The sequence below is a fragment of the Triticum urartu genome, chromosome 2A (assembly GCF_056163025.1).
Source record: "Triticum urartu cultivar PI428250 chromosome 2A, HENAU_Tu73, whole genome shotgun sequence".
Classification (NCBI taxonomy): Eukaryota; Viridiplantae; Streptophyta; class Magnoliopsida; order Poales; family Poaceae; genus Triticum; species Triticum urartu.
Genome location: NC_141874.1, coordinates 718054491 through 718064441, shown reverse-complemented (window position 1 = coordinate 718064441; position 9951 = coordinate 718054491). Strand labels below are relative to the sequence as shown.

General features: G+C 47.4%; 1 pseudogene; it reads right to left on the bottom strand.

Moving 5' to 3' along the window:
• Positions 1 to 3901: 3901 nt before the first annotated feature.
• Positions 3902 to 9578, bottom strand: LOC147987107 (uncharacterized; annotated as a pseudogene).
• Positions 9579 to 9951: the final 373 nt, after the last annotated feature.

Genomic DNA, 9951 nt, shown 5'->3' with positions numbered 1-9951 from the left:
GTCCCACCAACCGGGACCAAAAGGTCTAGACGAACCGGGACCAATGGCCCACGTGGCCCGGGCGGCCCCCTGGGCTCACGAACCGGGTCCAATGCACCCATTGGTCCCGGTTCTGGACTTAGCCAGGACTAATGGGCTTACCCGGCCTGAACCTTTGCCCCCTTTTCTACTAGTGCATGTTTGTACATCTATATATAATTGTGTTGTGAATCTGTCATGCATGTATTGAAATGCAGGAAATGTTGAATACATGTTCGCTCTCAGCTAGGATATTGGATTGTACATAGTTATGTGAATTATTCATGTTTGCTTCTTATCTTATTAAGTGATTATCTTTATGTCCTTGCTACCAGTAGGATGGTCAATAGCTTGTTCTGTAGTTTATCTATTCCTGTACAATTTGCTTTGCCCTTCATATCTGACTACGTATTGTAGAATCCATACTTTATGCCAATAGCTACCTGTAGCATTGTTCTACTATCTGTGTGATGTTGAACAATATGCTATTAATTTGTTGCTATATTCTCACCAAATGCATAGTTTATTTCCTTAGACCAACTGTTAAACAAAGGCTTAACTTGTAAAAAAATCTTAACAATAAGCATAGAATTCTTGATTCTATGTTATATGATCAGCTTACTCCTGCTTCAACAGTTGTACTAATTCCTGACTCTGTTATATGTAAGGAGTAAAATAGTTTACCTGAGTGATATCCACAGGTTCACTATCTTAAAGCACCTTTTTAGCAGTATGTGCTGCTAATAGTATTTTAGACTTACCATATCCTCTCTGGCTAGGTCTTCCTCACCGGCGGCAGGAGCGCATGATAGACTTCTAAATGGACAAGTATCTGCAACGCTCAGCGTCGATGATGATGCTTACCAGATGTTCTACGGCAGCCCCATCCATATCATCGACATGAAGTCAGGTATCTACTCGTCCTGAAGTTGATGGCCTGAAGCTTGATACACGTATCATGTGACACACATTAGGAAATCTGAATAACTTTGACATAGTTGCTCTGTTATCCTGCACTGGGTTGGTACTTAACGGTTGCCCTTACAAATATATTTTGTTTTTTCTCTTATGAGAATGTTATCTGCATAGTTTCTTATTAGATCTCAAATTCTGCAGCTCTTTTTCATTGTTAGGAAAATATTATATGCACGGCTTCACTTGATTATGTTCCCAACTTTTCTAGTTTATAGCCCACAGATGCTGGCCTTCATTTGTCAAAAGTTGGTGTACAGGAACTCCAGGAGAAGAATCCCAAAGAAAACATGCACCCAGCAATGTTCTCTAGCTCACTGGAGCTGGTCATGTTCATATTTAGTTGTATTTTTTGGCCGAGTACCTGATTTGTATTGTGCATCATTGAAAGTACTTTGTTTGGCCGTTGTATGAAAATATTATGTGTTTTTTGGCTCCTTTTTTACTCTTTTTTGTTATTACACAAATAGTGAACTGATGTGTGGGACCTACAAAACTCACCTGTTAATTGGGGCCTATTTGAGTTGTGGGTCCCTTAAAATGGGAAAGAACAAAAGAAAACGGAAAAATGGGACCTAATTGGATGACCTGACTAGTTGGACCTGCTCCAAAATGGACTATAAAAAGGCCTCGGCTGACACAAGAAATCTGCTCCAAAATGGACTTGAAAAAGGCTAAGGCCCAAACAAAAAATGGACTATAGAAAGGCCAATGGCGGCAGAATTATTGGGTTGGCCCATGTAACCGACCAGAATTGATAGAAAATAAAATAAAATAAAAAGGCTGAATTATTGGGCTTGGCCCATATAGACGACTGAACTGGATCGGGTTGATTCTGGTCTAAGACCAATTCATTTCGTCACAATAATGCCACGTCAACTTGCAACGTTGGATCTGACGTAGTCTAAGCAGATTGCCAGTGACCAAAACAATTGGTCATAGAATCTACGACCTTCTATTTCGGCCGTAACCGTCTATGACCATTTCACAACAAAGGTCGTGAAGTTTCATTAAAGACGGCCAGCTTTAGACAAACTGTTTTTTGTCATAAAAAGGTCGCAAATGAAAAACAATGACCATTCAGTGACCAATATTGACCATGTAGTGGATGACGAGTGGGCCTTGTTAAGTGTGGGGTCGAAGAAATCAGATGTGTTTTGCCTCAATATGGGTATGGTTATATATGTGGACGGGTAAAATCCCTAGCCTCCTCACGCATGGGGTAAAACTCCCCACTCTTCGTTGTGCCGCCGCCTCCACTCGTCCGTTTGGAAGCTCGTCCGCCCACCTTCCACCATGGCTTGTAGCAGCCGAAGAAGATAGAGAGGAGCTCGCCCGCCCACCATGGCTTGGAGCGGTCGGAGAAGATGGAAAGGACCTCGCCCGCCCACCTTCCAATGGAGAAGATGGAAAGCTTGGGGGTCAAATTCCACGGAACATAAATTATCATGAGTGAATTTTTGAACGGAAATAAGATTCTTGACAATATTAGGGGAAAGAAGAATATGGCGTAGATAAAAGGGTTTGGGTGGGAGATGAGTTGTACCAACAGCAAGCACGGGTAGACAGGAGCCATTGCCGACAATGATATGACGAGTATAAGGCGCTAAGAGGGGATGATATGAAGTCAAGGTACCTGGATCGCCGGTGATGTGGGATGCAGCACCCGTGTCCATTATCCACTTGGCATTGGGCTGGAAGGTCGTGGCGTAGCTTCGAGCGGCGTGGTACATGGTCGCGGCGTCCCAGATGGGAGGAGGTGCGCCGTAGATAGGAGCTGGAGGGGCCGGAGCAGGCGGGTACAGCAGTGGGTCAGGGTGGACACGGGCCGGTCCGGTCCCGCTCTGAGTCGTCATTTGGACCGGCCGCCGGCGGTCCGGTCCGGACCGGACCGAGCAGTGCAGCGGTCCTGATTTCAGGGACCGGACCAGCAGACGTGAAGCTCGGTGCGGACCGGCGGTCCTCACGGTCCCGGCGATGTCCAGTCACTGCCATGTGGGCCTAGGATGTTGGAGAGGTGGTCGGAGAAGCAGCACGGTGGCCGGAGCCAGAGAAGATGCACCTAATGTGTGGCGGCGCGAGGGAGAGGCGCGGGGGAGAGAGGGAGCGGCGTGGCCGCGCGGGGGAGTGGGGGAGTGGCGGCGTGACGCGTGAGGGAGAGGGGTGGCGCGGCCGCGCAGGGGAGAGAGAGGCTGGAGGGAGAGGGGGATTGCTTTGGCGAGGTGGAAGACGTGCGCGAGAGCTAGCGGCGAGAGGGAGGCGACGTGCCGTGGAAAGTGGTGTTAGCCATGAACCTGCGCATGTTTTTTACTTAGCCGTTTTCTTTGTTGCATGCAAGCAATCTATCAGATGCATGAGCCCACGATTATGCGTTTACAGCGTCGCCGTGGTGAGTGGATCAAATTGGACGTGGGATTAATTCTGGGATGACGCCGTGACTATCGGATCGAACCTGTTTCTCTCGTTAGTCGCGAATAAGAGGAAACAGCAGCATGGAGTTAATCGTGCGATTGACACAATCGTGCTAGGATAACTACTTTTACGGAATGAGCATCCAAGTTGACGTGGAAATCAAGGGAGAATCGGTTAAGATCATGGAGTAATTGTATTAGATTGATTGAAAACAGAAGGAGAGATTTAGTCCGTAGAATCCTCTAAGCAGTTATTCCCATATAGGTGTAGCAACAAATTATCGTGGATGGCGCCATGATTATGGGATAACCCCGTTTCTCTCGTTGTTTCTATTTTTTGCTCGACTGAATAAAGGAAAAAAACGGTAGCGCGTGCCTGAGTCTTCTTCTACCTCTTGCGGTCGTCGCGTGGAGGAGGGAGATGATCGCGTGAGCACGATGTGCGAGCGTTGCCTCGTCAGCCTGGGCTTCTTCTTCGGTCCGACTGAGCGCACCGGGCTTTAACCGGATCGGACCGAAGATTTTACGGGCCATATTTGACGGACCGGACCGGCTATTTTTTTGAGCGGGCCAGGACCGAGCCGGGCGGGACCGAGGACTCCGGTGGAGTTCGGCGGGATCCAGGGGATGCACGACGGAGGGAAGGGTGTGCCCATGTACGCGAAGTAGCCTAGACACGGCTGGGCGCCAGCACCACGTCCAGCAGGCGCGTCAGCATGCCCATGGCCGCGCCTGCGTCCACCGCGCTGGCCGCGTTTTACGCCAAGCTGGCCACCACGTCCGTCGCCACTGCCAGAGGGAGTGCGATCACCGCCCCGGTTGCCACGGTCACCACCACTGCCGCGTGCACCACCGCAATCGCTAGAGGGGCCGCGATCATCATGCTGCACTGCAAGAACCTGAGTCCCCTCAGTGCGGGTGCGCTTGTCCATGGATAACTCGGCGAGGACGAGACTGGAGCGTGCCTGGTTGAAGGTGGGTAACGGCACAGTGGACTACACAGAATCGCCGACTGCATCGCGAACTTGGCCCCAACGCATCGAGCATCTGCAAGGTTATGGTCCGATCCATGACGGGCTCCCAGACGTCAGCGAGGGCGGCAGCAATACCCTGCAGCCGGCGGCAGTAACTCGTGGACGGTGAGGTCGCCGCGCACACACGCACGAAACTCCTGTCCTAGATGCATGGCATGTTCGGCTTCATTGTCCAGGAAGTATTCGCGGAGCCTTGTCCAGATCGTGAAGGCGGAGGAGCCGGCGGGGGCGGCGATGTCGAGGAGGTCCCCCTCGATCGTGGTGAAGAACCAAAGGACGACAGTGGTGTCGTCGCCTCTCCAGGCCGGGTCGGCCATCCGGCGAGCCGAGACGGCACGCACATGATCCTCAGCGTGGTGACGCGCCAGAAGCAGGTTGATGTAGTTCCGCCAGCGCGTGAAGTTGCGGCCGTCGAGCGCAAGCTTGAAGTCGATGACGCCGGCGACGCTGGCCGGGAGAGGTGGGGGAGGGTTGGAGGAGGAAGGTAGGGTCGAGGTGTTGGGTGGGATAGCTGCAAGAGGGAGACCATCGGAGGCAGGGGTCTCGTCAAACACCGGAGCACATGGACGCGCATCAACGGGGTTACCGGCGGCCTCGGCTGTGGTGGCGGAGGCAGTTGCGGCGGCCTTAGCAGTGGCTGCAGCTGCGGTGGCAGTGGCTGGATCGATATCAACGGTGCGTGAGGGAGAGGAGGAAGGTCAGCCGTACATGCAGATACAGCCGTACATGTAGTGGCTGGATCAGCTCTGATTACCAAACTGAGCGACCAATCACACGTTGTATTCCATATCTCATTACATGTATATATAGAAAGCCAGCCGTACATGCAGGGCACGTCCCGGATGATGGCACTAGAATAGGACTATCCTAAAGACTAAGCTAGCCTACCTTGTTACAACAACAGACAAAAGATATACAACAACCAGACGAGCAACGTTACAATGTATCGTGACAGTTCAACATGACGTGCACCCAACACGCGGAAGCATTTTTGTCCTCGTGGTTGCCGTGTTTTTTCAAACATATGAAAATTGGACCCTAATTTACATAATTCAAACAAAATACAAACATCTTATATCTTTACCTACTAATAAAGCGGCTAGCGCTTCTGGTCATCCGTCATTAAAATTACCTTCTAAGTTGGTAAATATTACCCACCAATGCCACCAAACGATTCAATTTTTCGGACCAAAAGTCGCCGCCTCCTTTGTTATTTTACAGAGACGCGATGAGTAGAAGTTATGAAATGATGAGCAGCAGACTGGTTGGCGGATCTCTCCTCTAGCGACTAGACCACGGTTCGATCCCTAGCCTCCACAATTTACATCTTTCTTTTCTCACGCATGTATGCGTTCATGGGCCAGCCCATGTGTGGAGCTTCGCTGCCCTGTTTGTTTTATTTTTTTTTTTTGTATTTTCTTTTCTCATTCTGTTTTCTTTCTTCTTTCAATTAATTCGGGATTTTAATATTTTAAAAGTTGCGATTTTTCAAAAACAATTTTGAGAAATCATAAAATATATGTGAATTCAAAAAAATAGAAAATCATAAAAATTTTGCAGATTCAAAAAATGTTGGTGGTTTTGTAAAACTGTTCGCAAAATTATAAATAAATCACAATTTGGAAAAAATGGTCGGGAAATAAATCATGTTCATATTCGGGAATCTGAAAAAAATGTTCATGACAATTTAGAAAATGTTCACAAATTCCCGCAAAAAAATGTTCACAAAAATAAAAATAAACATTTGTTTTTCAAATTTGTTCCCAAATTTTAAAAAATTCATCGATTCATAAAATGTTCGTTGGTTCAAAAACTGTTAATAAATTCGAAACCGGTTTGTACATTTTTTTTGTAAAAACACTAATGTTCATGATTTTGAGAAAATCAAAAATTTCAAAAAAAATGTTTGTCGATTCGAAAAACTGTTCACTGATTCAAAAGTATTTTATGTCTAGGATTTGATTAGTTTTTCAAAAGTCTTTATATGTCTTGGCGTTGGGAGTAGTTCGTGGTCAATGAGATTTGTTTTTAAAGTTTTAAACGTTTCCTTGCGCAACATAATGACAAGTGTGGTATGCACTGGCAAACCCATAGCCTTGGGATTTACCGCATCGAATGCATTGTGATCACGTAGACATCGCGACCATCATCGGCTAGGATGAGAATGGCAACATGGTGAGCCACTCTGTTAAAATAGAGTACGCTCATATATTAGAATATTGAGTCATACTTAGTTGGTTAGCCATAATTTTTTGTCTCCCGTTGCAACGCACGGACATATTTGCTAGTAGTTTCAAAACCAAACAAATATATGATTGTTTACAAGCCAAATAAATATATCCTAGTTTACAAGCCAAATAAAAGTTACATTGTCTCAAATAAATTTTAAAAAAAGATACATCTATTGGTTCTCAACATGGGCCATATATGCTCAATCAAATTATTTTGCAGCTGAATGTGAGCTTCCCAATCACGTATTTGATAATGAAATTGGGTGAGCTGTGCAACCGTTGCTGCTCCTCCATGATCAGACACAACATTGTCACCTTGAAACTGAAACCCTTGATTATAAATACGTTCTGAGCGCTCATCCTCTACAATCGTATTGTGCATAATCACACAAACAGTCATCACCTCCCACAACTTATTGGTGCTCCAACTTCTAGTAGGATACCAAACGATGCCCCATCGAGATTGCAGAACACCAAAGGTACACTCCACATGCTTCCTAGCACCCTCTTGCTCTTGGGAAATCTCTTCCTCTTCTCTCATACAGGATTGGAGATTGTCTTCACAAGAGTAGTCCACTAAGGATAAATACTGTTAGCTAGGTAGTATCATTTGTTTTAGTTGTGGCCATTGATGTTAACATTGACCTCTCGGCAGTTGCCTTCGGCAAGCCTTGTAAACACCGGAGAACGTTGAAGCATGTAGATATCATTGTGAAATCCGGCCATGCCGAAGAAAGAATGTCAAATCCAGAGATCTTGTGAAGCCACAGCCTCGAGTATGACGGTGCAAGCTTTGACATAGCCCCTATATTGTCCCTGCCAAGCAGAATGATAGTTTTTCCACTCCCACCACATACAATTTATGCTACCAAGCATCCCTGAAAAAGCCCCTACTGGCATTCATCGCCAACAAAGAGGGTTGTATCTGCAGCATTTGGCTCTCTCAAGTACTCATGGCTAACACTACTACCACAGTCTTGCAGAACCTATACATGGAGTCTAGGCAAGTGGACTCGCTCATACAGACATACTCATCAATGAGATCACCGAGAACTCTGTATGCAAGCATCCGAATAGCTGTAGTGCATTTCTGATGAGAGGAGAAGCCAATCTTCCTAGGCCATCCTCCTTGCACTCAAAATACTTATCGTATGCCACCATCTCCTCCCACATATGATTGAACACATGTCTAGCCATACGGAAACGGTGCCGGAATAGGTGATGTTTGAAGAGCGGATTGGGGGTCTCAAAGTAGTCCTTCCAGAGTAGGAAATCGTCGCTCTCTCAGTTGCGATTCAACGCAGGAGTGTGCCCCGGGATCGAACCCCGGAACATCGGTTGCTGCCTACTAAGGTGGTAATGGACGACCAACACATCAGCCACAAGCTCCTCATCATCGGATGAAGAATCATCTGAGGCGTGGTGGTGGTGCTGGCGGTGACGTCGAGAAAGCTGCGGCGGCGATGACGGGGTGGGCGGCCGGATGTGCTGCCTGTCGGTGGGAGGAAGACGAAATGGCCAATGTGCCAGGGGGAGGAGTACGCGGACGTCGCGTGTGCTTGTTTCGTGTCCGCGCCGACGCAAACGAGGCCAAAATTTGGGCTTGGAATGGGTTACCCGGCGAACAAAAAGCGGATGCGTGTCCGTTTGGGTCGCACGTTGGACCGACTTTTGTGTTCATTTCGATCCAAACGAACCCGCACGGACGAAATGGGTCGACACGATAGAGTTGCTCTTAGACCATCGACGACTTGGTTCATATCCTGGGGGGAATTGCAATTGGCCTGAACCAACTCCAGCACCTCCACCACTGTTGACATCAGTGCTTACAACTGGCTGCTGATCAACTGTGTTTGTCTGGTCTACCGGCACTGCTTCCTTTGCTGAAGCATTATCGTTGTCCCTCGGGTACACACGCGTTATCTCTGGCAAGAACTTCACCTTCTTGACGGGCACCACCCGTGTCCCTGGGAGCAGCCCTTTTCCTTGATCCATCACCACCTTCACTCCTTCAGAAGGTACAAATACCCTCAGCGGCTCTAGGGTTCTTAGGTCTTCAACCACCAGCATTGGCGATCCTCCTGCACATTTGCAAGCAATTTCATCATCAAATATATTCCCTCTATCCCATAATGTAGGACGTTTGTGTCAAAAAACGACCTACTTATGGGACTGAGGGAGTAGTAAACATGATCATCTCTTTTTCGGTTAAAGAAAGACGTGGCGAGATAAGGCATACCAGAGGCTATGCTTGACCTATTAGTTGCCCGGTTGACACGCGCAGCTACCCCAAGCGGGTCTTCCACAACAGTATCTGCATCTATCTCTGAAATGACCACAAACTATTTATTATTCTTTTTTGTACGAATCGCACCCAAAAAAATAGTACATTTTTTCACTTCTGTGGACAAACTTAATTACTCTATTAGTGCACTGGCGTCTTTGCAGCAACATCAACAGTTGTGCTTGTCCCGGCTTGTGTGCTCGATGCCCCTGATCCACCTATAACAAAGTTTTTGGTTCAGTTAGCAAATGAAAGTGTTTTACAGTATCTACTCCACACAATACAGCATGATTATATTTCTTTAAGCTCGTATTACTAACCTGCTTCTGCAAACATTGACCGCATGCAGAAAGCAACATCATCATCAGGCGGGTCAATCTCCTCTTCATTGTCGCCATACGGCACGAGCGAATGGATGCTGTCATGGGCCCCAAGAGCAAATGGTCCTACCACATACATTTAATTGCAAGTAATTTGGGAGACATGCGCACAGCATCTGGGTACAGCTTGCTCCAAAGCAAAACTGCAATTTTTTTTCTGTTCCTCAACCTTGCTGAACATGTCCTCTATTACTTGGACTTCTACTTGCCTCAGTCATTTCAGTTGCCACCCTAACTACTGCATCCATCATGGGCATAACAGTCTCCTCTATCACCAGCATAATGTTGTCCACCCCATGCAAATTACCCAGCAAAAGACGTGACCCAATTCAAATCAGTATATGCAAGATTGAGATAGCAAAATTTCCGGGGTTTTTTTTTTGCAAGGGCTAGCAAGACAGAAATGTCACACCTCCTGCACCCAAACAGGGTTTGTCGTTGTAGTGAGCTCTAGGCTTGGTACCATCATGGGTTGCCATCTCATCTGCAGCCCATTCATGCTCCCTTCAGGTCTTGTCTGTAAAATGACAAGCTAGACCTTGTTAGCTAACAAACAATCCCCCGCCGCCGCTCCTCCTCACCCCCCCCCCCCCCCTCCCTCCCTCTTCCCTTCCTTGCCGC